Below are 19834 nucleotides of genomic sequence, written 5' to 3'. Positions count from 1 at the left end.
GCAGTACGCGGGCCTCTCACTGTTGTGGCCTCTCCCATTGCGGAGCACAGGCTCCGGACATGCAGGCTCAGCGGCCATGGCTCACGGGCCCAGCTGCTCTGCGGCATGTGGGATCCTCCCAGACCAGGGCACGAACCCGTGTCCCCTGCATTGGCAGGTGGACTCTCAACCACTGCGCCACCAGGGAAGCCCCTTTTTGTTGTTTTTATACTTTAAGAACCACCTTTTAATGGCCCCTTATTTAGGGTAAATATGCTTTGGATCCCACCCTAGGAAAACATTAATAATAGCTATCCTGCATTGAAGGACTACATGCAAAGTGCCTCATTAATATTCTTGACGGTTCTGATGTCACAGATCCCATTTTACAGGCGGGGTGCGGAGAAGAGAAACTTTTGATAGACCCAGGATTCAAACCACAGCTGCCTGATGCCTTTCCCCGATCTGTGAGGCAGTTATCGCCACCCACAGCTCTCGCTTTGTCCCTTTGTCCATCTTGGGTGGCCGTATACAGCCAGGTGCTATGTGACACGACAACACTTGTGAAACTAGGATGGGAATATATGAATTAAAGGGGAGGAAACCTGCTTTTGGCAAAAATAGAGTTCATTCTCTCCCCAGACAACATGTCTTTGCTTGTTGAGCCTGGAGTATTCCCCTTCAGCTGAACTTGTTCCTCCCTGAAGATGCAGCCTGAGTTTCCCTCCTCCAAGATGCTCTCTGATGGTCCCAGCTCTCTGGAACACCTTCTTGCTCTGGCCCAACACAGTATCTTGTTTCCTCCTCAGACACTTCCCACCCACCGCATGCATACAAGTTGCTCTCAGGTGCCTGAGCCACCTGAGAGGTGCTGCTGTGCTTTGACATCATTTGGACAAGGCTTAGGTTGGGAACATGGAGGGCACCAAGCAGAGACTTATCCACAAGACAGTTCTGGACAAGCCAGAGTTTCTGGTCAGGTTCAGAACTCACTGTAGGGAGCTGAGGCCATTGGGTGCAGGTCAGACACCCAGAGGTCCCTGGGCAACCCCCAGAAAGTCAACCAACAAGAGTGGAGTAGGAAACACAAGGTGGGCTCTGACTCCCAGCCCTGAATATACACTTGTCACCCATGACTAAAGGAAAATAGGAAAGCGAGGTCAGGATGGGAACGTGAGAGCCTCTCAGGTAGAAGAAGAGGGAAAGATGTACTTCTTAGAAGCCAACAGAGTATCCCCAAAGCGCATCCCCAAGTCCACAGCCCATGCCCCCACCAGCGTGCAGTATCTGGAAGCCCTCTCCCCTGTTTGGTGCTTCTTCCAGACATGAGGTCACATAGTGATTTCTTGGACAAGAAGACCATGTAGATGTGGTTAAGCACCAATTAGAAGAGAGACGTGGCTCACCTTATCACTTGCTTGTTCTCTGCACGATGTATGGCCTCTTAATTCCTAAGCTAATCCCTCCATTAACACCCAGGAAATTTGGGCCTTTTAATGAAAAGAAAGTCTAAAAAGAAAATAGGTCAATGGGCCTTTCAAAGGTGGTCCCAGCGAAGCCAAAGGCCTGCCTTGGTGTTTCCAGGCTTCTCAGTGTTAATAGAATTTAGATTGCAGGGAGAATTTAGATCACAGGAACGGAAAGCTCCAGCCTTTTTCACTGACCCAATTTGAGAAGTAAAAATTGATCAGCAGACCAGCTGGGCATGCAGACATAGACCACAGCATTTGCATGGGCTGTTAAGAGTGTTATTCACAGCTTCTGGTGGAGGAGCCAGGCACGTCTCTGCATCCAAAACTGCGTGCTTGTGATGGAGAAACCCCTGCCTTTCCTACCTGTGCATCAGGTCAGGGAGACAGGGCACAGCGCCCAGGTCAGGGGGACTCCAGCTGCGAAAATGCACCAGCATGAAGGAGGAGGTGTAACGTCTGTCACCTCCACTGTCTGGTTGTCCTGTCCTGGGACCTATGGAGGGAGGTGGTGATGTGGAGAGAGGAATTCCAGAATCCGCCCCCCAAGTATATACATTTTCTGAGTTGCCTCCTTCATTAACCAATAGAAAAAATTGTGTATTCCTAAGATTTTAAAAACTCAGGGCCAAACTTACATAGCATAAATGCACAGATCTTAAGTGTACAGTTTGATGAGTTTGGGCAAATGCACACATCCGTGTAACCACCAGCCCAATCAAGATATACGTTTCCATGACCCCAGAACGTTCCCTGATGCCCCTTTCCAATGACTTCCCTCCAGAAGCAACCAAAGTTCTGTCTTGATTTCTTTCCCCACAGCATAGCTTTCCCTGCTCCAGACCTCCAAACACACTAAATCATGCAGTGTGTATTCTTTTGTAACTGGCATGCATTCCTCAGCCTATTGTTTGAGATTCCTTCGTGGTATTGTGAGTATTAGTAGTTTATTTTTTTTATTGCTTAGTAATAGACCATTATATGGTTCTACCACAGCTTGTTTATCTGTTCATCTTTTGATAAGCATGGAAAAGAAAATTCAAAGCATTCAAGGGAGAAAAAAATCTATTTTAAGTCAGAATTAATAAATTCAACTACAGGTGTTTGCTCAGTGTCCGATCTCTGCCAGGCATTGTGCTTGGGCATGGTGAATGCAGCTGTGGATAGAATGATAGCATTGCCTGCCCTCATGACAGTGAGATTCTAGGTGGAGACACAGACTGTGAGCAAGTAATTAGATACATGACCAAGGTAAGTTCCATGAAGACAATACTGTTATGAAAAATAAACCAAAGATTACATTTTTAGGGCAGATACTTTGGCATAGTTATTATTATTATTAATATTTGCTTAAAATTGCTATTAAGGTCATCATCCTGATAAAAGAAACGTTTCCATCAATTTCTGATTTTCTACTTTAAAAAACACTCACTGGGTTGGGGTAAAGGGTGAAATCCAGACCTCGTGCTGCCCTTTTCATCTTTGCCCTTTGCTTTACTAAGTCTGTTTCCTCTTAGTGTATCACTTCTTGGTATCCCAGGTATATTTGTAGTTGTTCAGTAGAGAATTCCTAAAAAAAAGACTCCTGATTCTTAGAAATAAAGCCAAGAGACACATGTACAGTGGGATTTGAATTACATCCTTCTAGAACAGCAACCACTCTCTCTGTTCAAGATTCCTGATACAAGTGTTTTCAAAGGAAGCTGTTTTCTCTTTATCCACAGGAGTTCTGTCTTGAGTTTTACAGTCTGCATTGTTAAGAAAGAAAGAGGAAGAGAGAGACACAAGGAGATACTTCAGCATTCCATAATAAAGTAGTTCATGGCACAATTAAAATGATGTAGTAGAACAGTAACATGATATGCTGAATTTAAATAACTAAAGCTGAATAAGGAGGACATCAGAATTAAATGCTTGATGGAATTGACATAACAGACTCAAGATGGCCTCTCCATGTTTCAGCTGAGAGATGTGCCAGCCATTGATATTTTCCAGGCAAATTTGTTGATAGATAAAACATTTTTATAGACTTTCCATTATTCCTTGTAGCCATCAGCTTTTAATTTTCTCTTTCTAGTTAATATACTTGTGTATAATTTAAACAGAAAACTGTTCTGTTTCATCATAAAAGATTTGCCTGTTTCTTTGGTTGTGTAAATCAAGCGGACAGCACAACATTCTTGAACTTGTTTTTTAAGGCATTTGTTGACAACAACAGAAAAGAAGATCACAGATACCGCCAATAAGCGTGGACATCAATTATTTTTTAATTGTATAGGAGTACAGTACACTAATTAAAACTAGTATATCTTGCAATGCCAAAGGCAAAATTAATTATTAATTTTTATTAATATTCAGAAGTAGCACAAGGAATGCATTAATAAAGATTTGGTGGTTGTGACTGAGATCTTGTTTAGCTTTATATTTTAGAAAGGAAAAAAAAAGGTTTGCTGGCTCAATCTGAATAGCAAAGCCTGCACCGGAGTGATGATCTTTATTGAAATGGAACACACTCTCCAAAGTGGGTATTTAGTGACAGAAGATGAGATGTGGAGGAAGATTATGTGAAAACCCCCAAAGCTTGTCTATAATGGTTTGACTTGACAACTCTACATTCACCTATAAAATTGTTATTGTTACCTTAGATACTTTTGGTTATTAAATTGGATATTGTAGTTAAGCCATCTTGAGTTGACACTTAATAATTCATTTAGGAGCCATGCACAGAATATTATCCAGCTCACCAAATCCAAGTTGAACAGAATTAGTTTAGTGCGCTAAAAAGGTTTTGACAAGAACTTCTCCTTCTCTTTCCTCTCCCCTCCTTCTTTTCTTCTCTTCTCCTCCCCCTCCCTCCTCCTGTTTTTCTCTCCTTCTCTCACAGTCAGAAGAGAGTCTCTAAGCCTCCCTTGTTCCATCTGGCAAAAATAGAAGTACATTCATGGTTTTTAGACTGTAGACTTTAAGCCTACCGAGGGGCAGTCTCAAAACCACGTCGGTTGTACAATGGGCCACTCATCTGTGTTTCCTTTAGCGCAATAGATGGTCTCTCCTTTCGTGCAGCCTCTGATTAGATATCTTTCCTGTCTGTTTCTTTTAGAAGGAATTTTGCTTTTTAAATCTGTATCAAGAAAAACCTCCAACGAAACCAAAATTCTCAACCCTGCAGTGGTGGGAAGGCTGCCTGAGGAAGGGCAGGCTGTTTAGCCACAAGCTTTAAGGTTCCCTAACACACGCCATCAGCCCCAGTGGGTAAAACGATCAGAACCACATCCTCTACTGCCTACCATTTGGGGAAGGCTCTGCCTCACACAGCCCAATCCTGCATGTTCGCAAATCTTCAAGGGTGAAGGGGAGAGGAGCAGAGCGTTCACAGCTACAATGTAGCTACCAGCAGCAGTAGGCAAAACTGTATGGTGCAGCATATGCACAGTTCATGCCTTCCCTTCACACCTCGGGATGCAACACGACTCCCCGGCAGGCTCAAGCTGTCACCACTCCCATGGGAATGCAGCTCTCTGAAGAATACTTCTTCTACCTGATAGTCCACCTTCCATAACACTGCCCCTGGGAAACAGCATTCAGCCAGCCTGAGAAGGATGTATCCCTGCAGATGTGTTGGAAAATCGCCTTTGTAAAAATCAGAGGAAAAGTAGATCTGACTTCACACTGGCAACCTCTGGCTAGACTCGCGTGCCCTGGGGTAGAGGTGGCCATGCCTTCAGAATCAGCACGGAATCCCAATAAATGCCTCGCCATGTTGGTTCGTTTCACACCACTGGAGTCCAGTGGGAGATGAAGGAGGCTGACTTTATCAGAGCTGGTGTGGGCTGTATCAGCTGCCTCCAGGCGATGCCAAAGGTAACTGTGTGGTCCTAGGCCCTGACTCCTAGGAACCCGGATCCTTAGTGACCCATATCAAGAGAGAGCATTGTCTTCACTTGTTTGTTTTCATTCCTCCAAAACCACATGGAAGAATATCACAGCGTATGTATGACAGTTATTAGTGAGACATTACGATGAACTGGTTTTTTAAAAAGGTGACTTTTTAAAAAAATTAATTCAAACAACAAGCAGTTATTGAGCATTTACACAATTCTGGGGGCTTTGCCAGGCTGTAGGAATTGACAATGAACTGAGAAGGTAAGTATATCAGTTAGCTATTGCTGTGTAACAGAGAATTCCAAAATTCAGGGACTTAATTATTATTACCAACCATGTATGTGGGTTAGCTGGGGTCTGGCTGATCTAGAATAGGCTTGACTACACAGCTCTGCTAGTAAATGTTTTTCTCTCTACTACTGCTCACCTTGTCCTAGCTCTTCCATGCAGTAGCTCTGTGACCCTCCTGTAAGCTACTTACTCTCTCTAAACCTCATCTGCAACATGCAGATGAAAAGAGACCCCATTCCTTTTGGATGGTTGTGAACATCAGTGAGATCTAGTCAATGGGAAGCCCTTAGCACAGTGCATGGCACATGGGAAGCATGCAGTACAGATTGGCTATTATTTTCATTATCAATCTAGTGCACATACTGTTCTGGCAGAGAACCAAGCTGCATCCTCCCTTTTTACAGATGTCAGTCCTCTTCATCATGGCCTTTTAGTTTTGCTTACAGCTATGTGACATATTTGGGGGAAGATTTGTTTTCTTAAATCATGTTTATATGTTACTGAGGCTTTGTTTACTGGATTAGGGGCAGGTTGAGGGCATTAGGGTACATGTCTGTAGAAATGGGCTGAGGAGAGAAAAGTTTGGAGGGAGTTGTTTGGGACACACAAAGGTGGGAGCTGACCCAAGAATCTGGCTTCAAAGTAAAATGGAGGACTACTTCACTGAGAAGAGGGGCAGCCCCCAAGTGGAGCTGGGTAAGGTTTCTTCTCTCAGATCCTAGAGTCGTACAAGTCCTTGACAGCATTGTCCTCATTACATCAAGAGCTTGTGGCAGGAGGATCTCTGGTACCCAACACGAAAACCCTGAGTGTGTCATGTTGGCTGTGGCTGTGCTGAGAGCACAGAACCTCAGAAGTTGCCCAGCTGTTGGAAATCAGATGTTGTCTAAGGGAGTTTGTTATGCTGGCTCTGAACTGCTCACCCTCAGCAGGAGCCAGGCAAGCTCTTTTCACCAGCAGGGAAGAGTTATCCTCTCGGGTTTTTTGTGCCGCCTGTAGAGAGAGGACAGGTCCTGAAGCTGCCTAAACTCCTCTGGTTCAAGCACCTGTGTTTAAGCAGAGCATGAGACGGTGTCTTGTGTGGTGAGAGAGCTTCACAGTCATGGAAGGCCTGAACCAGTCTTCTGGTCAGTGAACATGAAACTGGGACCACAGTTTTTTTATTTTTTTCAAACTGTCAAACTATTCCACTTTAGATATGTACTTACACACAAATTCCCATTTTATTTTTGTCAAAACCCAGTTTACTTGTCACCTCATCTGGAAAGTCTCCCCCAATAATCCTACTGGTCTCCTCCACGTCCAGTTCCATCCCTTGTTCATGTCTCCGTGGCATCACTCAACCTTGTGATTCTGGGTGAATTCATCATACTCTTGACTAGAGGCCTTCGGGCAACCTGAGACAGCATCAGCCTCCTTCTGTATTCTCACTGTCTGGTACAGGCACTGGCTCTAAGACAGTTTTCAGAAAATGTGAGAATGAGCTGAAATAACCCATTCATTACAGGTCATTGTGTCATTGGGTCAATCATTGGATTGGATCAACTACTAAATAAGTTAACCACCTGGTTAGAACAAGTTGACTAGTCCTAGAGTCTTATATACAGTGAGAGCAGATTCAGACTAAGAGTTGAGAAGGCAACTCTGCTCCATGTAAGGGCATGAGAGGAGCCTCATGTATGCATTCAGCAAACAATTATTGATCATCTATATGGGCTAGGCTCTGTTATAGGCACTGGTGATAGATTTATCACTAATACGAGTGTCACTAGGCACTAATATATAGGTACATCAGTGAACAAAATAGATAAAATTCCCTGTTCTCATGAAGCTCATATTCTAACTGCAGGGAGATAGGCCAAAAAGAAATTATCAGGCAGGTCATCTGATGTTAAAGGTTATAAGAAAAATAAAGCAAGGAGGGATTATAGAGAGTGCCGGCATGTGGGGGCAGGATACTATGACATTAAATAGACGGTTAAAGAGACTTCGCATAGACTGTGGCCTTTGAGCAAAAGAAAAAGGAGTGAAGGAATTGGCCACACAGGTAACTGGGGGAAGAACATTTCAAGTGGGAGCAAAAACATATGGAAATGCTACAAGAAATATTAAAGAAAGCTTTTTTGGGTAGAAAGAAAATAACACCAAACAGAAACTCCAATTTATAAAAAAGTGATGAGGAAGCACCAGAAATGGTAAATAGATGAGCAATTATACAATAGTTTTTTAAAAAAGATAACGTTTTAAGGATGGAGATAAATATACAGATACAGATATAGATACAGACACAGACACAAACATAAATATAGATATAGATAACAGTGTAGTTAATAATATCTGCAGAATTAAAATTCAAGGTCACAGTAGCACAAAGGATGGGAAGATGGGAAGGGAAAAGTGGACATATAGTATTCTAAGTTCTTAAATTATACATAAAGTGGCATAATATAATTTGAAAGTAGCCTATAAAAAGGTAAAAATACACTTGGAAAACCATGAGTAATTAAAACAAATGGGACAAAAAGGTATACCTAATATGCCCAAAGTAGAAATAAAATGGAATATTAAAAAATGCTTAATAGATTGGAAAGAAGATAGGAAAAGAGAAAAAAAAAAGCAAAGATGGGAGAAAATATAAAACAAATAGCAAAATGGTAGACATAAATTCTACCATATTAATAATTACATTAAATGTAAATGCCCTAACATACCAGTTAAAACCCAGAGATTATTAGATGATGAAAAAACAAGACTCAAATATATGATAAATATTTCCATATGGAATTGCTTCCTTGCATTTTAGGGAAATTTATATATTTCTCCAAATTATGAGTCTGATAAATATCAGTCAAGAAATTTGGAAAACAGGAAAGTTATAAATCTTGAGTGCAAATTAAAGCTTCACAATAAATATAGAGACGTTACTGGTTCTAAGGAATCTACTGATGTCATCCCAAAAGCAAGAGTAGGAAACACTGACATGTAGAGTCTAAAGCTAAGATGAACATTTACAAGAACCAGGGAAGGAGCAGGTAAGAGAGAGAGAAGCAGGCTGTTGTCATGTTGTAAATTTGTGATTATGGCCCTGTCTTTTAATAGTGAATCATTCTTGCAAATATAATAACTATTAATAAGTTTATAAAGCATACTTTATGTAAATCCTATGAGTGGTATTTCAAGAAATACAAGTTTTGAATTCAAAATAAGTCCTTAAATTGGTATTTTTAGCACATGGGCCAGTGCAGTGCTATATACATTGCTTGATAGGTGATTCAAATTAACATTATATGAATACTATCCCATAATGTTCACTAGCATATTCCAATGGCTTAATAATCACTATAGGCTATAGTTCTTTGTAAGTACTTTTAATAGGATAAATACAAATAACAGAATATGTGAATATTGTATAATACTCTAAAATAAAATTGGAAACTGATATAAAATCTGAATATTACCAATTTCAATGACAAAACAAAAATCAAGGCAAGCTGACAAAATATTTTTATTGTTAAAAAGGAAATAATTTTGTATGAAGGAATACGTTCCCTAAAGCCCACTTTGCAGATGCTTTCAGATGCACTTTTAACAATTCAACCAACATTAATGAAAAAAATGAAAGAAAATTTTCTACATTTGTAATATTTGTCATGAAAAAAAGGTAAATACTAGTGCACAGGGGCTTTGTGTTCTTACCATTTTTTTTAAGAATGATACTTTTTTTATTGAACACAGCTATTAACTTTATTATTACTGGTTTAATCATATCTTTTTGATGGAAGCAGAAATGCAAACGAAGGCATTGAAAAATGACAAATAATGATATTTCAATAGTTGCAATAGTAAGAACTGGATTTATGAATCTTTTAACATTTTCCCCATGTACATCAATTGGTTAAGTATAAACTTAAATAGTATTCTATTAATTCTTTAAATATATTTGAATGACAATTTTTAAACAATGATAACTTTTAAATTTTATGGTATTATTTTGTTTTCTTTTTCAAATTTATATATATATATATATATATATTTTTTTTTTTTTTTGCGGTACGCGGGCCTCTCACTGTTGTGGCCTCTCCCGTTGTGGAGCACAGGCTCCGGACATGCAGGCTTAGCGGCCATGGCTCATGGGCCCAGCTGCTCTGCGGCATGTGGGATCTTCCCGGACCGGGGCATGAACCCGTGTCCCCTCGCATCGGCAGGCAGACTCTCAACCACTGTGCCACCAGGGAAGCCCCAAATTTATAAATTTTATATGACATTTATTTTGTGTTAATGTTTCCTTTTCAAATGGAGATTATTTCTACATGTTATTGAAAAATATATGTATAAATGTGTACTTCACCAAAAAAAAAAAAGAAACAAACAAGCAAAAAAAAAACAGTGTAATGAAAAATATTGGATAGCTGATTTAAGAAATATCCAAGAATTCCTTGGAATTCTATTTTTTGTTCCTGAGTATCAAAGATTAATATCTACCTATAAGAAACCTACTTTAAAAATAAAGACACAAATAGCTTAAAAGAAAGAGCTAGAAAAAGGTATGTTATGCAGAAACTAATTATAAGGAGACTTACATAGGACTAAATTAAAAGACAAAGTAGACTTCTGTGCAAGAATATTACCAGAGATAGAGACATTTTTTAAGGATACAATGCTCAAATCTTCAAAAAACACAACAAACATGTATGTACCTAAAAATATATCTTCAAAGTACATAAAGCAAATAATTGTTGAATTAAAAGGAAAAAAGACAAATACAAAATATAATTGAAGATTTCAACACTCCTCTCTCAGTAACTGACAGAACAAGTTTAAAATCTATAAGGATACAGAAATCTTTATTAACTCTGTCAATCAATAGGAGTTAATCCGTATTTATTGAATATTTCACCCAATGATAGCAAAATACAATTTTTTTTCAATTGCACATAGAACATTCACCAAGATAGATAACATGCTGAGTGATTTTTAAAATGTGAATACATTTGAAAGGACTGGAATCAGACAGGATATATTCCTAATATAATAGGAATCAATAATAAGATATCTGAAAAATTTCCAAACATTTGGAAAAAATGTCTCTGAGAAACTTGTGGATCAAAAAAGAAATCAAGGCTTCCCTGGTGGCGCAGTGGTTGAGGGTCCGCCTGCCGATGTGGGGGATGCGGGTTCGTGCCCCGGTTCGGGAGGGTCCCACATGCCGCGGAGCGGCTTGGGCCTATGGGCCATGGCCACTGGGCCTGCGCGTCTGGAGCCTGTGCTCCGTGGTGGGAGAGGCCACAGCAGAGAGAGGCCCACGTACCGCAAAAAAAAAAAAAAAAAAAAAAAAAGAAAGAAATCAAAAGAGAAAAATCAAAAATAGTTAGAACTGAATGGATATGAAAACACAACATACTGCATTTATCAGTTGTAGCTAAAGCAATTATTTACAGGAAAATGTATAGCCATTAATTCTTATTTTATGGAGAAAAAGGATCTAAAATAAGAGAAGGAGCTAGGAAAAAAGCAGACTAAACCCAAATAGGTAGTAAACATGAAATAATAAAGAACAGAAATCAATAAAAAAAAAGAAATTTACAAACTTTAGAAAAAAAATCAATAAAACCAAAAGATGTTCTTTGACTATATGAATAAAATCATCAATCTTCTAGATAGAACAATAAAGCTAAAAAAGAAGACACAGATGGACAGTAATAAGAATTAAATAATAGGAATGAAAGCAGGGGCATCACAGAGATCCCATAGACATTTAAAAAATAATAAAGGAAATATTATACCAATTTAATGTAAATAATTTCAGCAATTTAGAAGAAATGCAAGACATTAAAAGATATAAATCACCAAAATAGACACAAGAAGAAATAGAGGGTGGGAGGAATTGGGAGATTGGGGTTGACACATATACACTACTGATACTATGTATAAAAGAAGTAATTAATGAGAACATACTGTATAGCACAGGGAACTCTACTTAATGACCTAAATGGGAAGGAAATCCTAAAAAAGAGGGGATATATGTATATGTACAGCTGATTCATCTTGCTGTACAGTAGAAACTAACACAACATTGTAAAGCAATTATGCTCCAATAAAAATTAATTTAATAAAAAGAAGAAATAGAGGATTTTAAAAGCTCTCTATATATGAAACACAACAACAACAACAAAAAATGGAATTAAATAACTTCTCACAATGAAAACAAGTCCAGATGGCCTCACTGGTAAAGTAAATCAGGCATTTAAAGACATAGCACCGCATCTTACATGGGAGCTAAGTTCTAATATCCCCCATCAGGATTCTTGTCTTCAAGAGTTAGAAGTAAAATCAGAATAATACAAAACCAAAAAAAAAATTACTAAAAGGATTTTGAGAAACCTTTATATCCAGCAGCACTGTAGAGCTGGTTTTAAGGATTGTGCGACTGGAAAGGTAGCCCCAATCACTCCACAGACGCACTGTGGTCACAACTGCTGAGCCCAGACCTTACCGCTAATACTGCCAACACCACAGACCCTACACATCCATCCCTCATGTTGTCACTACACTACTGGTCTTCAGGAAATAAGGTGTGGACACTTGTTGCTACCACCAATCAATCAATCTAGAATGATTACACACAGTCCCCACTTCATGGTTTCATTAAGGTTTAATCCACGGACTCATGTCCCTGTGCCCTATTTGCAAAAGAAGTTAGGAAAATAGCTTGTCTTTTCAATCTCTATGGAGGCAGGCAGGCTCTGTCTCATAAACGTGAGGAAGAGCTCAAATGTAGAAAGGGACATCAGATGCTGGGGAAATTGTAACACCACGTGCTCAATAAGGCATATAAGCAAGACGAAAAACGTCTAATTCAAATTTCCTTTAAAAGTCCCTTAAATCATTCAGTTGTACGTCCGTGTACAAATACGCGTTTTCAGTAAGTCCAGGAGGGCCATTTTTTTCCACCAGTGTTGGAATAAGTTGTTGCTATGTTAGTTAAGCAGCAGATGATGTAACTGGATTGCATTGAGGTCATCTAAGTTTTTAAATATATATTTATTTATTTTAAAACCCTAGACATATACTACAGTAGTGAATGCTCACACTACAACAAACTGAAGGGATGGCAAACACTCCCAGACTCTCTATTTAAATTATTACTTTTCTTTTTCCTTCTTCTTTTTTTTTTTTTTTGCGGTACGCGGGCCTCTCACTGTGGGGCCTCTCCCGTTGCGGAGCACGGGCTCCGGACGCGCAGGCTCAGTGGCCATGGCTCACGGGCCCAGCCGCTCCGCGGCATGTGAGACCTTCCTGGACCGGGGCATGAACCCGTGTGCCCTGCATCGGCAGGCGGACTCTCAACCACTGCGCCACCAGGGAAGCCCCCTCTTTTTCCTTCTTTTTATCCTCTGCACCAACCGCCTCCCAGTCCTATTCCTTTCCTCCTCCTCCTTCTCTTCAGCAAAGAATCCCATCAGTTGCTTATATGATGGAGCCTGGATGTTTTGCTGCATCTCCCTGACAGCAGGAGCAGAAATTTGATCAACACTTTCTTACCTCACTCTCTTACATCAAACTCAGGGGGAAAAAAAAAGTTGACCTTTTTCTTTTACAGATGAGCAAGCTGACATCCAAAGAGGGACAGGACTCATCTGAGATAACAGAACATGGCTGTGGCCATCAGTACTAGAACCCGGACTGCCTACTCACACATTTTCTTGTATATACTTTCTCACTTTCAAGAGCCCAGACTTTGAGACTGGAGGCTGGACTCTTGGCATTAAGAGTTGCACAAAGCCATTGTTCTGAACTTATTTCCTGCTTCCCAACACTGTGATAAGAATATCCTAGAAACTGGATTTTTCTATAAAAAAACCTTTCTCCATGTGGACTGTATACATTCTGCCTCAAATTCTCTTTGGCAGTTTCACAATTTAAAAATACTTGAGCATCTCTTGAACGTTGTTTCTCCACCTCATTGTAAGACTGTACTTTTCACTTGTGTTCGCTCCAGGAATGCCTTCCCTCCCTGCTGGAGCCGCCGCCTCTCCGAACTCCTGATTTTCTCCATGCCTACTTTCCATTGGCAGCATCTTTTCTGAGCCCATGCTTGAATTTATTCTCTTCAAATGAACTCCAAAAGTGTGAAGAACTTAAACTTCTTTCTTCATGCTCTTTACAAACCCTCAATTAGATTCAAGTATGAAAACCTAAATCCAAAACATCTGGAAAATAATCCCTAGTCCTGCTTCCCTGGAAAATAGATATACCAGCTGGACCACAACTCCATGAGAGACTTATGTGGATTAGATGTGAGAAAAAAAAAAAAAAAAAAAAAGGCATGTGGAATGATCTGGAGGTTGATCTAAATAATGATTAGAAATTTCTGACCCTACACTGCCTTCTTTTTATCTTCCGGGACCCCAGAGCAGAGGGTTGAGATCATTGTAATCCTCAATTTACAGCATATTTTTACCATTCATCTATGCAAAACCTACCTTTTGATTTGTCTATTTATTTATTCTCTTTAACCCCATTCCCTTACCCCATAGACAACCACTGCAGTACGTTTAATGCTATTTGTTCTTTAGTCTCCATTCTAGACAAGTGCATATTGTTGTCAGTGTATTTTAATTTATATAAATGTTAAGATCCATATTGCTATGTGTACCTATAATCCATTGCTTTGAATTACTTCACATCTCTATATTTTATCCATCTTCCCAAGACTAGACATACAGGCTCCCAACTCCTGCCCCTGCAACTAATGCTGTGACCAATACCCTTGTGTCCTTTGGAAGGTGGGTCCATTGCTAGGATTCCTGGATTGTAGGGTACAGTGGTTGCTAGAGTAGGCCACCCAGATAGCCTATTCAGGACCAATGGAGTCCCAGCTGCTAGGAGGGTTGGCTGCCCTCTCCACTGAGTCCCTCCCCAGGGGACTAAGAGAGCTGCCTCACTCAAGGTCCAGGGCCATCCCAGGTCTGGAGCTCCCTGTAGAATAATGTGACAGGTGAGGTCTCTGTGGTGACTGCATTCCAGTTCAACCTCTCTTATCAATTTCACTCCCCAGGACATTGATTCTGAGCATGCTTTTCAGGAAATTCCCAGCATGCACTGAGCACTCTCAGCATCTATTTGCCAGGGAACTGAACTGAGTTGTGGGCGGTATGTACATTTAATAGGACTAAGTAGTCATGGACGCACCAGCACAGCATAAGTGTCTTGTATTCCCTCATCCCTGCAAACACTGGGGATTTTCTAGCAGTCCAATTTTTGTCAATGCATTAGGTAGAAAAAGGTATCTTCTTTGTTTGAATTTGCATATCTCTGATAACTAAAGATTTTCAGTCTCTCCTTTTATACTTTTCAGCTTTTGGAGATTCCTCTTCTGTAAACTGCCTGAACATAGAATTTGACCATTTTCTCTTGGGGTTACTGTCTAGGTATTCAACCCTTCTCAGTGTAAAATATTACAAAATTTTCTCCCATTCTGTCCTTGGTTCATTAACTTATCTGAGGTGTCCTCCAGTGAACCAAAAGCCTTCAATTAAAAAAAATTTTTTTTAATATTTATGTATTTATTTGGTTGCACCTGGTCTTAGTTGCCACAGGTGGGCTCCTTAGTTGTGGCTCCAGGGCTCCTTAGTTGTGGCATGCACACTCTTAGTTGCAGCATGCATGTGGGACCTAGTTCCCTGACCAGGGATTGAACCCGTTCCCCCTGCATTGGGAGCATGGAGTCTTACCTACTGTGCCACCAGGGAAGTCCCCCAGAGGCCTTCAATTTTGAAGTGAGCAAATCTGTCAGATATTGTTGCCTATCTTTTGAGTTTTTCAAATTTTGTTTAGAAAATACTCTCTCCCTATGTCACAGCAATATTATATTTTCTTCTAATAATTATTTATTTTTACCATTCATATTCACACCTCACCTTTTCACATTTTAACCCATGTGGAGTCCATTTAAGTGTGATATTAAGTAGGTATCTTATTTTATATTTCTCTGTGGAGTGATCTAGTTTTCTCAGAAACACCTACTAGGGCTTCCCTGGTGGCGCAGTGGTTGAGAGTCCGCCTGCCGATGCAGGGGACATGGGTTCGTGCCCTGGTCTGGGAAGATCCCACATGCCGTGGAGCGGCTGGGCCCATGAGCCATGGCCGCTGAGCCTGTGCGTCCGGAGCCTGTGCTCTGCAACGGGAGAGGCCACAACAGTGAGAGGCCTGCGCACCGCAAAAAACAAACAAAAACAAACAAACAAACAAACAAAATACCTACTAACAAATGTAGCCTCTCTCTTTAGATCTGTGATACTATCTGCCCACTGGTCTATTTACTCTTTGCCAATACCACACTGTTTATACTGCTATGACTTTTCAATATGACTTTACATTTGGTACAACAATTCTTAAGTCTTTAATCTCCTTTTTGTTACTGAATTAGCTATTTTATATCTTTATTTCACTGAATTTTAGACTAATTTTAAAGTAAATTTAAATTTTAGAGCAAATTTGTCAATTTTCTCAAAAATCCAACTGCAATTTATGTTTGAATTGAATGAAATTTAGGTACAGGAGAATTGGCATGCTTGAATGTGACCATGTTTATCATATTATAACATTATCATCAGAGTTTTTGAAGTATTATTTCTGTAAACTTGATGTGTTGTGGCCATTGTGAGTGATATTTTATTTCTTTAATTATATTTCCTGGTTGGTTACAGTTGATAAAATGAAATACTATTGATTTTTGTAGTTTGGTGGTCTATCCAGCTATCTCGCTGAAATTTCCTATTAATTCTGTTGATTATGGATGTTTTTTTAATGTGTTTGTTTGGTAGATGAGCGTATCAACTGCAAATGATGATGGTTTAAACCATCACCTTCCAATCTATAGTCTTCTCACTGATCTCTCTTCCAATTACCAGCATCATGGAAAACTAATAGCTTATTCCAATTTATTTTCCTCAATACTAAGGAAAAGAAGTTGCCTTTCATTCTTAGTTCGCAAAAGAGTTTGAGCTATAACTACATGTTAATACTTGCTTTAACCAAAAAGTGCAGGATGCATTGAGGGGTCTCTTTCAGTCCTTCCCCTGACCCCCTTGGCAAAACTTTCTGTTCCAGTGACTATTTCCGGGCACTCCATGGCATTAGCTCCCAGTTACAAGCCTAGGGCTTAGGAGCCCTCCCGTGCTTCCATTCCTCTCATGCGTTTCTGCCATCACCATAAGAAGAACACAGCTGGACCAATGAGGATGAGAGACTTGTGGAGCCCAGTTGCCCCAGTTAGGTCCAGCCCAGGTCAGTTGAGTCCAGCTGACTTGTAGATGCAGGAGTGGAGCCAGTTCAGCCTAGGTCAGTGAAGCTGACCAGTCAAGATCAGTCAACCCCACAGATGTGTGAGCTCAATAAAGGCTTATTGCTATATGCACGGAAATTATGTGGTTTTTAGTCACACTGCAGTTGCCGACTGCAAAGTGTCACATATCAGTGCTCTCTCTAGTCACCATCCCAGGTAAAAATTCCAGCCAAAAAGAGGAAGCCCAAACCCCTGCTCACCAAAGCCCCTGGCCCGCCCCCACAGTTACGCTGCCCGCATGCAGTGAAGGCACCATTGTCTCACAAACACAGGTTAGAAATACTTCTGGTGGCTCCTTGGGGCCTCCTTGGGTCACTTCCCCAGGATGTAGGCATGGCTGAGTTCCCCAGGGGCCCCAGGAAACCCTGATAACTGGACCCCAAACTCCTCCCTAATAAAAAGGAACCCCAAATAATCCAAATATGTCCTGTGCCTCCACAACTCTTTGGAATCATAAATGGTTGTATGAACAGCCCTCACTTGAGACCCCCAAGAACAAAAAGAGCAGTTTGGGGAAAGGCCCCAGACTGTGTACATTTTTGGTATCAAAGTAGGATTTGTCAACCATTTATTCTCCTTCAACTTTGGCAAGTGGCATTGTTGCCAGGGGGTGTCGTCAGAACCTGCAACTGCCAGGTTGGCGAGCCCAGCCAGCATCCTTGGTCGGGGATCTTGTTTTGCTTTTTTTTTTAAACTAATTCTTATTGTTGTCCACTTCACAATTTTGCTGCTGCACTGTAGACCCTAGTATCAATTTTACTTGAAAATGCTGCAAAAACAAAAAGGTAATGCCACTTCCCACACTGTTTCAAAAGGTTTTTAAGTGGAAAAAGGTATTTAGTATTTTTAATAAGCATCTTCAATACTATTGAGTTGGTTTCTTTGTTCATATCACAAGATTAATTATGCTGTCAGACACTTTCAAGGCCTGCTTAACAAAGATTCAGTGATATAATGGTTTGCTTTGCACTGCCTTTTTTCTGCATAGCAATCACAATCAGCATTAGACAATTTAAAACCCTTTCACCAGCCGGAAGTTCTGAAGAGCCTTTTAATCAACAAAAGTAATTTTGCAAACAACTAGATACAGCATTTTTCATATTAACTAACTTGCATTTAAACTCTGCAGGCTTGATTCTTCCTTGGTCTCTGATTCCAGGAAACTAGGTTATTCCGATGGCCTAGAATTTAAAAGTGGGGATCACAACACACTGTCTGCTATGGGAACCCCCCAGTTTTCACGTCCCATTATTCTACTCTGCTTATTAAAAAGATAGCACTGGTGCGCAAATGTAATTCATTTGTTTTAATGATCTCTTAATATACATATCTTGTCTAATCAGGTAAACTTTTTTTTTTAATTTGTTTGTCCAGAGAGCTTCATCTTGCTATTTTTTGACAACGACAATTTGTGTTAGTTTGTTGTGGTTTTATATAATTATTATTATTTTTTAATTTGCTTGATTTTTATTTATTTTATTTGTGTCTCCCTGGAATGAGAATATTCCACTAGCATCACTTTCAAGAATTCAACTTTTTTTGAGATTGGCAATAATTCAGTTGAAGCCTGAGTCCCCTGCTCACACAGAGGCTGCCCCACACAAAACTAAACGTTGTGAGGTTTGGTACTTGAAGGATGGTTTCTTTGGGAGCCCTAGCAGGGAGACACACTTAGCTTTCTTTTTTTCTTTTTTTTTTTAATCAGGCACGTTTTTTTTAAAATGAAACTAACCTGTTAATGACACCTTTAAAACATTCATTTAAATAAAAAAAAAGAGGCGGAAAGGAAGGCCCCAGCTGCAGTGCTGATGTGTAGTATGTACACAGTGGCTATGTGTAGTAATTAGCGACTGCAGCGGTAATGCCCACCCCCCAAACCCCCGTGTGTTTGACACTATTTCAACCCTGGTGAGAAGTGACCCTGGGATCTGGAGCCACAGGGCACAAGGAGCAAGTCCTGTCACAAGAAATAACAGGGTCAGGAGACGCAACTAATGAAGTCATAGCAACTGGTGCACAGAGCCAATCAGAAGAGGCGCCAATCTGTAAATGAGGATATAATTAGCAGAAAAAATAACATGCTTTGGTTGAATTCGAGGGGAGCCTGTAATGACTGGATATTGAGAAAGATTCCAAAAGATTAGTGCAAACATTATGCAACAAAGAATACCTAATTAGGGGAAAAAAGTGAATATGCCTTAATTAGAGGGAAATGCATGATTGAAAGACGTGGAGCTGTCTTTTAATATGAATGTAGTAATGAAGGTTAGTGCGTATAGCTCCTGGTTCGGCTGAGCAGAGCGCTCTGTGAATTAGTGGGAGCGGCACACACATCTCTTTGCAGATGGCGCTTTGTACAGGGATGCTCACAGAGGCCCCGGGCGGGTGGCCCCCCATCGAGTGGAGGGTATGAAGTGCCCACAGCGCAGGCAGCTAGCTGGTCGTCTTGACCCCAGAAGCCTCCTGCCTCCTAGTACATGAGCACCCCCATGACTTGTCATGGAGCTTAAAATGCAGAAAACAAATCATTAAAAGTGCAAAAAATTATGTCCACACGTCAGCACCTAGGAACCTTTGATGGTTTCCTTTCAGGTGTATAACTGGCAAGGTGCGGGTTTTGTTTAGGGAATTAAAACAGAGTCATCCTCCTCCCAGACCAACGGATCCAAGCAGGTCCCTTTTGTCACCCCAGCAGGGCCCCGGGAATTTTTATGATCCTTGACAATGAGAAAAGAATGCTACCAGCTTCCCTTTCTTCACTACAGCAGACATTTCAGGATACAAGCAGCTACTGATTTTTCCTCTAAAAGACAAACTACATGTTGTTTTAGTTTCTCTCTTTTTCCCTTTTCTCCAAACTGTTCTG

Source organism: Aethalodelphis obliquidens, unplaced genomic scaffold, assembly GCF_003676395.1.
Source record: "Aethalodelphis obliquidens isolate GAN/ISIS:26980383/991018 unplaced genomic scaffold, ASM367639v1 scaffold43, whole genome shotgun sequence".
Taxonomy (NCBI): domain Eukaryota; kingdom Metazoa; phylum Chordata; class Mammalia; order Artiodactyla; family Delphinidae; genus Aethalodelphis; species Aethalodelphis obliquidens.
This window is presented reverse-complemented; position numbering follows the sequence as displayed.